We start from the raw sequence: 9,736 nt of genomic DNA, 5'->3' as shown, positions 1-9,736 counted from the left end.
ATATATATATATATATATATATATATATATATATATATATATATATATATATATATATACACACACACACATTGAGTGAGTCATTGTGGTATGTGGATAGTGTTATTGCGCGTTATGTGAAGACAGGATCTCGGCCACGTTGAAAGTTGCAGGTTACAACAGATCAGTTGTCTCTGTAGTGTGTGGAGCACATCACGGGTCGGGGTCTTGAACTTACCTGGATTTGGCTGTAACGTAATGTGGGTACAGACAATGTTGCTGTGACGTAACGTGGATACAGATTGTGTTGCTTTGACGTAACGTGGATACAGATAGTGTTGCTGTAACGTAACGTGGATACAGATGGTATTGCTGTAACGTAACGTGGATACAGATGGTATTGCTGTAACCCAATGTAACGCAGCAGCCTCGGAGCTACAGCAGGGGATCCTGGAAAAAGGGGTGCTGGGGTAACACTGGGACCCCTTCCAAAAAAAGAGCTCTTGGGACAGTTAGAAAGATATATATATATATATATATATATATATATATATATATATATATATATATATATATATATATATATATATATATTTCTCACGTGGTTTTGCGTTGCCTGTTTACGAAGTTAGCGCTTGAAACAGATGAAGAAATGGCCTCATTCGCTCATCCTCTGTCTCTCTCTCGAAATCAGAGGCCACCCTGTACACAGCCAGGCCCCGCAGACGTCTCCGTGGTTTCTCCTGGCCGCTTCATATGCCCTGGTTCAGCCCATTGAGAGCACGTCGCCTCCCGTATAACACACACACACACACACACACACACACACACACACACACGAGAGAGAGAGAGAGAGAGAGGGGGGGGGGGCTTTGGAAAGTATGTTGGGCAGTATGGAAAGAGTATACCTGTGGCCTTGTGCTGTTGACCAAGGCAACGATCGCTCCCGTGAAGAAAGATACAGTAGATTATCGTAAGAATTACAGAGAATAGTGAGTGAGTTAGCAAGACATATGGTAAAAGGGATTCGCGAACCGCTTGTATATGAAACACAGACTGGACTTAGAATGGGAAGCAGAGAACAGTATGTGTAGACTAGAAGTTCACACTCACCGAGTAGTAGCGAAGAAACGCCACAGATAGAAAGAAGTTTTAAGCAGCATTTGACGGATGTAGAGGCGAGTAGGATGACATTGATAAGAATGGTATTTAAGACGCTCTAACTCCCTGCGGTGTACCTCGGTGACTTCTTAGTGCCATTAAGAGCTTTATGATGGCATTGTTGCGTGGGTGTGAGAGATATGGAGACGGTAAACGGTGCGATAAGTTACTGGTGTGAAGTAGATATAGGAATGTGACAGGCAAGAGAGACTATAGAATTATCACCGACAACTGTAGGTGATATAAGGACAATGAGAGAAAAACGTTGCAGACATCTGGTGTCCATGATTATTTAGTACATTGGCTGAAACCATTAGAAGCGGTGTGGACTGTTGGCTGGAGACCTTTACAAATGGCTCGATTGTACGTCTACAATGTTTGGTTGATCAGCCAGGATGCTAGGTAAGGTCCCAAACCCCAGCTGTGGGGGTAGAAGACCTCAGAAACCATCGTAAGGTATACGTAAGGTAAGGTAAGGTCCCAGACCCAGCTGTGGGGGTAGAAGACCTTAGAAACCATCGTAAGGTATACGTAAGGTAAGGTAAGGTCTCAGAGCCCAGCTGTAGGGGTAGAAGACCTCAGAAACCATCGTAAGGTATACTTAAGGTAAGGTAAGGTCCCAGACCCAGCTGTGGGGGTAGAAGACCTCAGAAACCTATCGTAAGTTATACGTAAGGTAAGGTAAGGTCCCAGACCCAGCTGTGGGGGTAGAAGACCTCCGAAACCATCATAAGGTATACGTAAGGTAAGGTAAGCGTCAAAATTGTAACATTGTCCTCTGGGATGTTCTCAACTTCCAAAGAGGAGGACATTAATGAGGGGAGAGAGTTAGGTAAGGTGATGTTAATTTATTGCTGAACTCTAGTGGAACACATGGGAAGTTACAGGAGTTGTTATATGAAGATTATAATGAACCGAACTGGAGTAGGAGATAAATAGTTCGGTGGATCGCTTTGGTGTGTGTGTGTGTGTGTGTGTGTGTGTGTGTTGGTGGGTGGAGGTTGCTGAAATTAGATAGGAGTAAGGGGAAGGGGGTTTTTGTTTTAGGGACAGATTGACAATTACAGTGTAATATCATTTTGGATGGGAGGGAATTTGGTTGTTAATGAGCGTAGGTATTTGGGAACGATGAGAGCAGCAAGGCTAATGATGGGAGGAGGGTGGGGAAAATTGGAGGTGTGATGAAGACCATGGCGAGTAGGGAAATGAAACACGCTACGTTCCCAAGTGCACTTTCGTGTGACGATCACATCATCAGGGGAGATACAAGAAAGAGAAATATAAAGAGGCATTTGATATACAAGGAAGAGACGTAGCTAGGACGCCATTTGGGCACTGTGGGGTCCCCGTGCCGTGTCGGGTATGGGCCCGTCATGTGTCCACACTAGTAGCCCTCAGCATAACGTGAGTTGTGGGTTGGGAGGAGGGGTATTGGGGGCGCGGGCACTACCGAGTGTGCAGAGGTAGCAAGGAGCGGTGCACCTCTGCCAAGAATGTTACCCCCAGCTTCGTTCTTACTGCCAGTGGTAGCTAGCCAGCCAGCACCCGAACTGCCCTCTTATCTACCCACCAGTCTACGGACGTAACTATCTCGCTCGTCTCTTATCTACCTGTTCACGCCTGGCCCCCTTTTTATGCATCCCAGAAATTGCCACAAATATGATCGACTCCTTGTTCCCCTTCCTTCTCATCTCTCTCTCTCTCTCTCATCTCTCTCTCTCTCTCTCTCTCTCTCTCTCTCTCTCTCTCTCTCTCTCTCTCTCTCTCTCTCTCATTCCCGGCCCATTGATTACCTTGTGCACGTAACTTCTCGTAGAAATACATACGATTTTGTCATTGAGCCCGGCGGAACATGTAGACTTCAACACCATCCCGTCATAGCTGACCGACATGCATCGGTTCGGCTTTGAGAGGCCACACACACACACACACACACACACACACACACACACACACACACACACACACACACTGGTGGGCCTTAGGGGAACCAGTTACCTCCTCTATTATAACCATCGTATCATGTTACGCGAGTATAAGTAAATGGGGGAAGATTTGGAACCTGTTTGAAAGCTGATATTCAGGTATGTATATAGTACGGGTTCCCCGTGGCAGAAAGTAGCATCGGTTGTCCTCAGTAGCGGATTGAACCTCCATATGTTAGGTGTGTGTGTGTGTGTGTGTGTGTGTGTGTGTGTGTGTGTGTATGTGTGTGTGTGTGTGTGTTTGTGTGTGTGTGTCTGAATCAGTGCTGCCTGTATCCCGCCCAGTCGTTTATTATGGTGGTTGGAGAGGAGATATTAACGGTATTTTTGTGGTAGGCGATATTGACAGTATTTTGGGTTTGGAGGAGATATTAACGGTATTTTGGATGGTTAGAGGAGATATGAACTGTATTTTGAATGGTTAGAGGAGATATTAACTGTATTTTCAATGGTTGGAGGAGATATGAGCCGTATTTTGTATGATTGCAGGAGATATTTACTGTATTTTGGATAGTTGGAGGAGATATTAACCGTATTTTTTCCCTCTTTTGCAGGTACGTATCCATGACGTGAGACAAGGATGGGATAGACCTATTCTGCGAAATGTAAGGACAACTTTACTGTTTCTTAAGATGCATCTGCACGTGGCTGGGACAAGTCCTATACAGTGGGATGTAAGGTTGGGATTACGTACTGTTGGTGAAGTACATCCGCACAGGGGTGGGATAGGCTTTCACTTGGGTCATGTTGGCATGCCATGACTGATTCTGTCGTGGATAGTGCCTCCTACACCATGGCATGATATAGAGGACATCAGACTGTTTCTGTCGTGGTTAGGCCTGCACTACGACGTGATGTAGAAGACAGTGCTGTGTCGCTCGTGGTTAGGCCTACACTCTGACGTGATATAGAAGACATCTCTGTTTCTTGTTGATATAGAAGACATCTCTGTTTCTTGTTGATATAGAAGACATCTCTGTTTCTTGTTGATATAGAAGACATCTCTGTTTCTTGTTGATATAGAAGACATCTCTGTTTCTTGTTGATATAGAGGACATCTCTGTTTCTTGTTGATATAGAAGACATCTCTGTTTCTTGTTGATATAGAAGACATCTCTGTTTCTTGGTGATATAGAAGACATCTCTGTTGCTTGTTGATATACAAGACATCTCTGTTTCTTGTTGATATAGAAGACATCTCTGTTGCTTGTTGATATACAAGACATCTCTGTTTCGTGTTGATATAGAAGACATCTGTTTCCTGCTGATATAGAAGACATCTCTGTTTCTTGTTTATGTCTCCCTAGCAACTTGGTTCGCCACAACTGAGAGACGTGAAGGATGGAACAACTCTTATTGAGTGTGGATAGGCGCACGCTCCGTCGTGATGAGGAAGACATGACTGTCTCTTGAATGCAACATATCAGTGACTCTGTCCCTTATTGTCTCCTTCAATAGATTATCTTCATCTCCACACTTTCTGCCTTCACCCTGTCGAAAGCATCAAGGTATCAAGTGTCAGTAGGTTATGGATTGGGTAATAACGCTGATCGACCGGGCTATTGGACGGTGCAGCCTGCAGTCCCCCCCAAGCTCATGGGTGAGAGAGGAATTCCCTAGGACATCCTGGCTACCACCACCACCAGATCCTCACCTCATCGCTCTACAGAGTCGCTAAACCTTGGATGATGACGGAGGAAGAACAGAGAACGAAGAAGAGATGAAATTTTGTAAGGATTGAAGAATTTGGTGAAAATTTTGGTTACGTAGACTTGGAACATGGCAGAAAGAATACGTTCTCATTGTATGAGAGGTACCAGGGTATGACATGTTGCATGGAGACATCCACTATAATTTTGAGTAAATTGCACTTACTGACTCCACATCATGTATTATAACCATTGAGGATGATAGTAAAATGTCCTCTGTTGGTGTGTGTGTGTGTGTGTGTGTGTGTGTGTGTGTGTGTGTCACTGTTGAATTAATTTTTTTCTTTCATTGTTTATCACATGATTTTTGATTCGATATTTTTGTTGTTGTTGATAGTTCAGTCTGCCACTTGCGTCTCTGTTTGGTAAATTAATGTGATTGTGTCTTGGTCAACTGGTTTGTTGGATGTTGACAAAGATAGCTCAGTACTGCGCGTCTCGTGTGTCAACCAATCAACTTGTTTGTGGTGTTCGGGGTCATATGAGATATGTTTATCTACTTCCTGAGCTCAGGAAACTAGTTTGATGTTCAAGCGAGCAGCACTCGCGCTTACTATATCTGGCTTCTGTAAACTGGTTTGGTTCATACATACAGGTATCTCTAATGCTGAATTCAGTAACAGGACTTAATAAACAAGTTTGGTGTGTGTGTGTGTGTGTGTGTGTGTGTGTGTGTGTTGACGAGAGAGTTCCGTCTGCTGATGGACGTTGGCCTGACTGATCCGTCCACAGCACACCGTCAAAAAGTGTCGTACACACCGCACGTCCTAAGCCTTGCTGCCTCAACTCGTACTGCTTACAGATCCACCTGTCACCCCTCTGCTTTGACGATGTATCGTAGCCTCCACCCCACCACAGGGTGTGCTCTCTGTCCTTACCCCTCTGTCGTGCGCCCTTCACGCACACTATCCCAGAAACCTTTTGTGTGTGTGTATGTGTGTGTGTGTGTGTGTGTGTGTGTGTGTGTGTGTGTGTGCCGGGAGGAGTAGAGCATTCCTAGATAAAGGAGATGTGTCCATCTGCCTGGGCTGTTCCCATGCGCCGCCTCGGTGGGTCATGGTGTTCACCGGTGATTCATCATGGACGTCAGCAGGAGCCAGCTGCTGTGTATGGAGAGCTGGTCAGACGGGTTGCAGATGAAGTCTAGTTGCTGCCGGGGATATTACCGTAAACAAGGAGGGGGTTTTTAGTATGTGGGTCGCGCTGCTGCTACCTAGTGGCGCACCGATGCCCCTTTCAATGAACCGCCCAATTTTTTTTTTCTTTTCCCATTTTTTATAATGCTTCGTGGGAGTGGGACCTTACCTTATCTAACGTATACTATACGATGGTTACGTAGGTCTTCTAATCCAACAGCTGGGACTGGGCCCTTACCTTACCTTACCTTACCTTACCTTACCTTAACATATGTATACCTTGCGACATCTTGTGGCCTTCTGGCTCCACAGCTGTTGATCAGAGACGAAGCTGCCATGTTGGACCTCCTCTCGGTCACGCTGCTCAAGACCTAGAACCTCACCGCCACATATTGACCGCTCATACGTATTCAGGCCCATTTTTAAATCTCCACTCCGTTAACTCCACAGGTGTCACTCGTATCTGCAGGCTGTGTAGATTAAAACATAGCCTGTAGCATTTACAGACGATGGACTGTACAGCGGTGACATGGTTATAAAGTATATGGGCGGGGAAAATAGTTGTAGAAAGGTGGTGGTGTCCCTTAACCCTGCCCCGTTGGCAGTTGTGTTGGCGATCGGGTTTCGAGGCTCATTGCGAAACCTGCCCTTTGTGGGGAACCCCAGGATCGCCGGTGTGGTGATAGGCCGAGGTGTAAGCTTACGTCTTGGTTTTTCATTTCGGCCGCTGTAGTACTGACGCTGTCCCAGCCAGGAATGTATAACACACACTCGTGTTGTATATTGTATGTACCGTCTGGCACGTCGGGGAAGCCAGTGAACAGGAGACTTGATGGGGTATGTCGAGGTTATATATGCTGGAGGGCAGCATACAAGAGTATATGGGAAAGCCAGATGGTACGAGACATGATGGTCTGTGACGAGGTTATCCACTGGAGGACAATATGTGGGACAATATGAAAACAGAGACTTATGGTAGGCTATGACGAGGGTATCTGCTGGAGCACACATGGAAGGTAGATGACTAAAGACCTTATGGTCTAAGACGAGACAGATAACAGGAGACCTGATGGTCTGCGACGAGGGTAGCTGCTAGAGGATGGTACATGAGAACAGATTATAGACCTGATGGTCTTGTGTCGATGTTAGCTGCTGGGTGACAGTACATTGGAAGGACAGGTAACATACCTGGTGGTCTGTGACGAGGTTTTAGCTGTTGGATGACAGTAATGATACCCAAAGTTTGAAATCAATGTAGGTGAAGACAGGGTAATAAAGATGGCCTATGTGGAGGTTATCAGCTGGAGGACAGTAATGGTCTCCAGAATTGGTAATCCATGTGGATGAAGACGGGATAGCCAAGCGAAAGGTACCTGGACAGTGACAGTGTGACTGGCTGCTGAGACTTAATAAGCCGTTGCTTAAAATTTATGGTAATCAAAGCTGTGCTAGGCCACCACGTAAGGTGGCGGCCGATCCAGGTTCCCCTCTCGACCAGAGCTGGTTCGCCGTGTCCCGAGAGCCGCCTCGCTACCAGACACACACACACACACGCTAATATGGAGTTATCAACACAGAGGCGGCTGTCCTGTCACTCAAGATGAGTATCGTACTTTACATATACGCATCATTACGCAACAGCACCAGAAAGTTTTGAGGCTGACTCACAGTCTCCCCCGTCCATAAAAGATGAGGCGAAGCAGCTCCCAAAGACGTGCCACGACCAGTAGCGCCGACGTCGAACATCCGCAGAAATTCTCCAATAGGATCCTGACATCAAGGAGACTCGCATGACTTACATAACCCGGGGCACCGTGGTCTTCGTAGCAGTGGGATCTTGTCCGTCCTTGCCACAGTTGTTGGATGATCACTTGAGACGCAAGTGAACGATCGTGGCTTTTGGAAAGCCAACAAAAATTATGCTTGAATAGTCACAGGACTATCCTGGGGGTCTCTCTGACAGTTGTGACCACGGTTTCGTATACGGCTCACAAGATGTGTACGTTGGGGTAAACTGGAAAGTATTTAAGAAGGACTTACTTATTAATTCATAGATCACAAAACATTGCTGGAAGTTAGGCAATTTTCAGTGCCTCTGAGTGTGTGTATATATATATATATATATATATATATATATATATATATATATATATATATATATATATATATATATATATATATATATATAAATATATACACACATATTTTCTGTACTTTTAGGAACTGTATCGCAAAGCATTCTTGCAAATCATGCAATTTTCAGTGCCCCTAAGTTCAAAAAGCTGTATCTTGTTTCTCCCCTTCATATCTGACATAGACAGAGGGACGAACCACAGTTTTATGTCATATAATCCTCTGCTGTTGATAGTAATTACATCAGTGTGAGACGCGTAGAAGTCACTTGGATATAATTCAGGTTTGGCGCGCTGGAACGTAACGAGATTTTTTAACGGAGGGAAGTTCCAAACTCCCGGCTTGAGGAGGTAAAGAAACGGAACTCGGAACGGAATACCAGACAGAAATGGACACCCATTGGGTCTCTGATGAGCAGTTTAGAAGACCTTGGTGTAAACGTGTCTAATGACCCTGTATTACGGGTATCTTATGATGGTTTCGGAGGTCTTCTACCCTACATTTGTGTCTGTGACCTTAACTTATCTTACAAGTACCTTACGATAGTTTTGGAGGTCATCCACCCCCACAGCTGGGTCTGGCACACTTTACCTTACCTTACGTATACCTTACGATGATTTCGGAGGTCCTTACCCACACAAGTTGATTCGGGACCTTAGTTTACGTACAATGCTATGGTTTCAGAGGTCTTTTACCCCAACAGCTGGGTCTGTGACCTTACCGTACCTCACGTACACTACTGTGGTTTCGGAGGTCTTCAACCCCTACAATTTATCCCTCCCCCACGTAAAGTGTACGTAAGGTAAGGTCACATACCCAGTTGTTGGGGGAAGGGGGAGTCAGAAGACCTCCATAAACCATCGTAAGGTTCACACGTAACACAAAGGTAAGACCCCAGACTGAGCTGGGGAGGTTGGGGTGGGGGGTTAGAAAACCTCCAGAGCCATCGTAAAACATACGCTGAGATATAACCCTATTTCTGTTATGGACGAGCGCATTACCTGCTTAAAATGAGACTGCTCATGTGATCATGCACGCTCAATCAGAGAGAGAGAGAGAGAGAGAGAGAGAGAGAGAGAGAGCGTTGCAGGCATGATAGCTCGTGCAGGGTAAAAAAAAGGTGTGTGTGTGTGTGTGTGTGTTTGTATGTGTGTGGCTTTGTGTATGCTTGCCTCAGTTCCGTGACTTGATCAGATGAGTTGGGTTACAACGACGCATTCTCTCTCTCTCTCTCTCTCTCTCTCTCTCTCTCTCTCTCTCTCTCTCTCTCTCTCTCTCTCTCTCTCTCTCTCTCTCTCTCATTGGTTTTGCTACGGCGTGGGAAAGTTTCCGTGAGGGGCCCTACTCAAGCCTAGCCGCTCTCCACCACAGGCGAGGGGAGGGTCTGTGTGTGTGTGTGTGTGTGTGTGTGTGGCGTGGGGGTAGGGCTGTTAGTCTTTTGATCCTTGAGCACGACAGCACGACCAGTACTAGGGTATTGATGGCCTTCGACTTGAATCCTTAATGGTCAAGTCGGACGTCACGCCATCCAGGAGTCGTACCGTCGTGTTCGAAGGTCGTATCCTCGTGTCTGAAAGGTCGTACCGTCGTATTCAAAGGTCGCACTGTCGTGGTGAAAGGTTCGTACCCTCGT

At 45.8% G+C, this 9,736-nt stretch overlaps 1 protein-coding gene across 3 annotated transcripts in view; it reads left to right on the top strand.

Moving 5' to 3' along the window:
- Positions 1–9,736, top strand: part of LOC139748626 (RNA binding protein fox-1 homolog 1-like) — a 354,628-nt gene that overhangs the window by 169,029 nt on the left and 175,863 nt on the right. Inside the window, exon 2 of one of the 3 annotated variants that reach the window (XM_071661935.1) lies at positions 3,680–3,730. The exons of the other annotated variants lie outside the window; for them this stretch is intronic. The gene's annotated coding sequence lies outside the window, so the exon portion shown is untranslated. The remainder of the gene's footprint in view (positions 1–3,679; positions 3,731–9,736) is intronic. 3 annotated transcript variants of the gene reach the window in all.

The sequence above is a fragment of the Panulirus ornatus genome, chromosome 1 (genome assembly GCF_036320965.1).
Source record: "Panulirus ornatus isolate Po-2019 chromosome 1, ASM3632096v1, whole genome shotgun sequence".
NCBI lineage: Eukaryota > Metazoa > Arthropoda > Malacostraca > Decapoda > Palinuridae > Panulirus > Panulirus ornatus.
The sequence above is the reverse complement of the archived record's forward strand: the minus strand, read 5'-3'. Positions and strand labels throughout refer to the sequence as shown.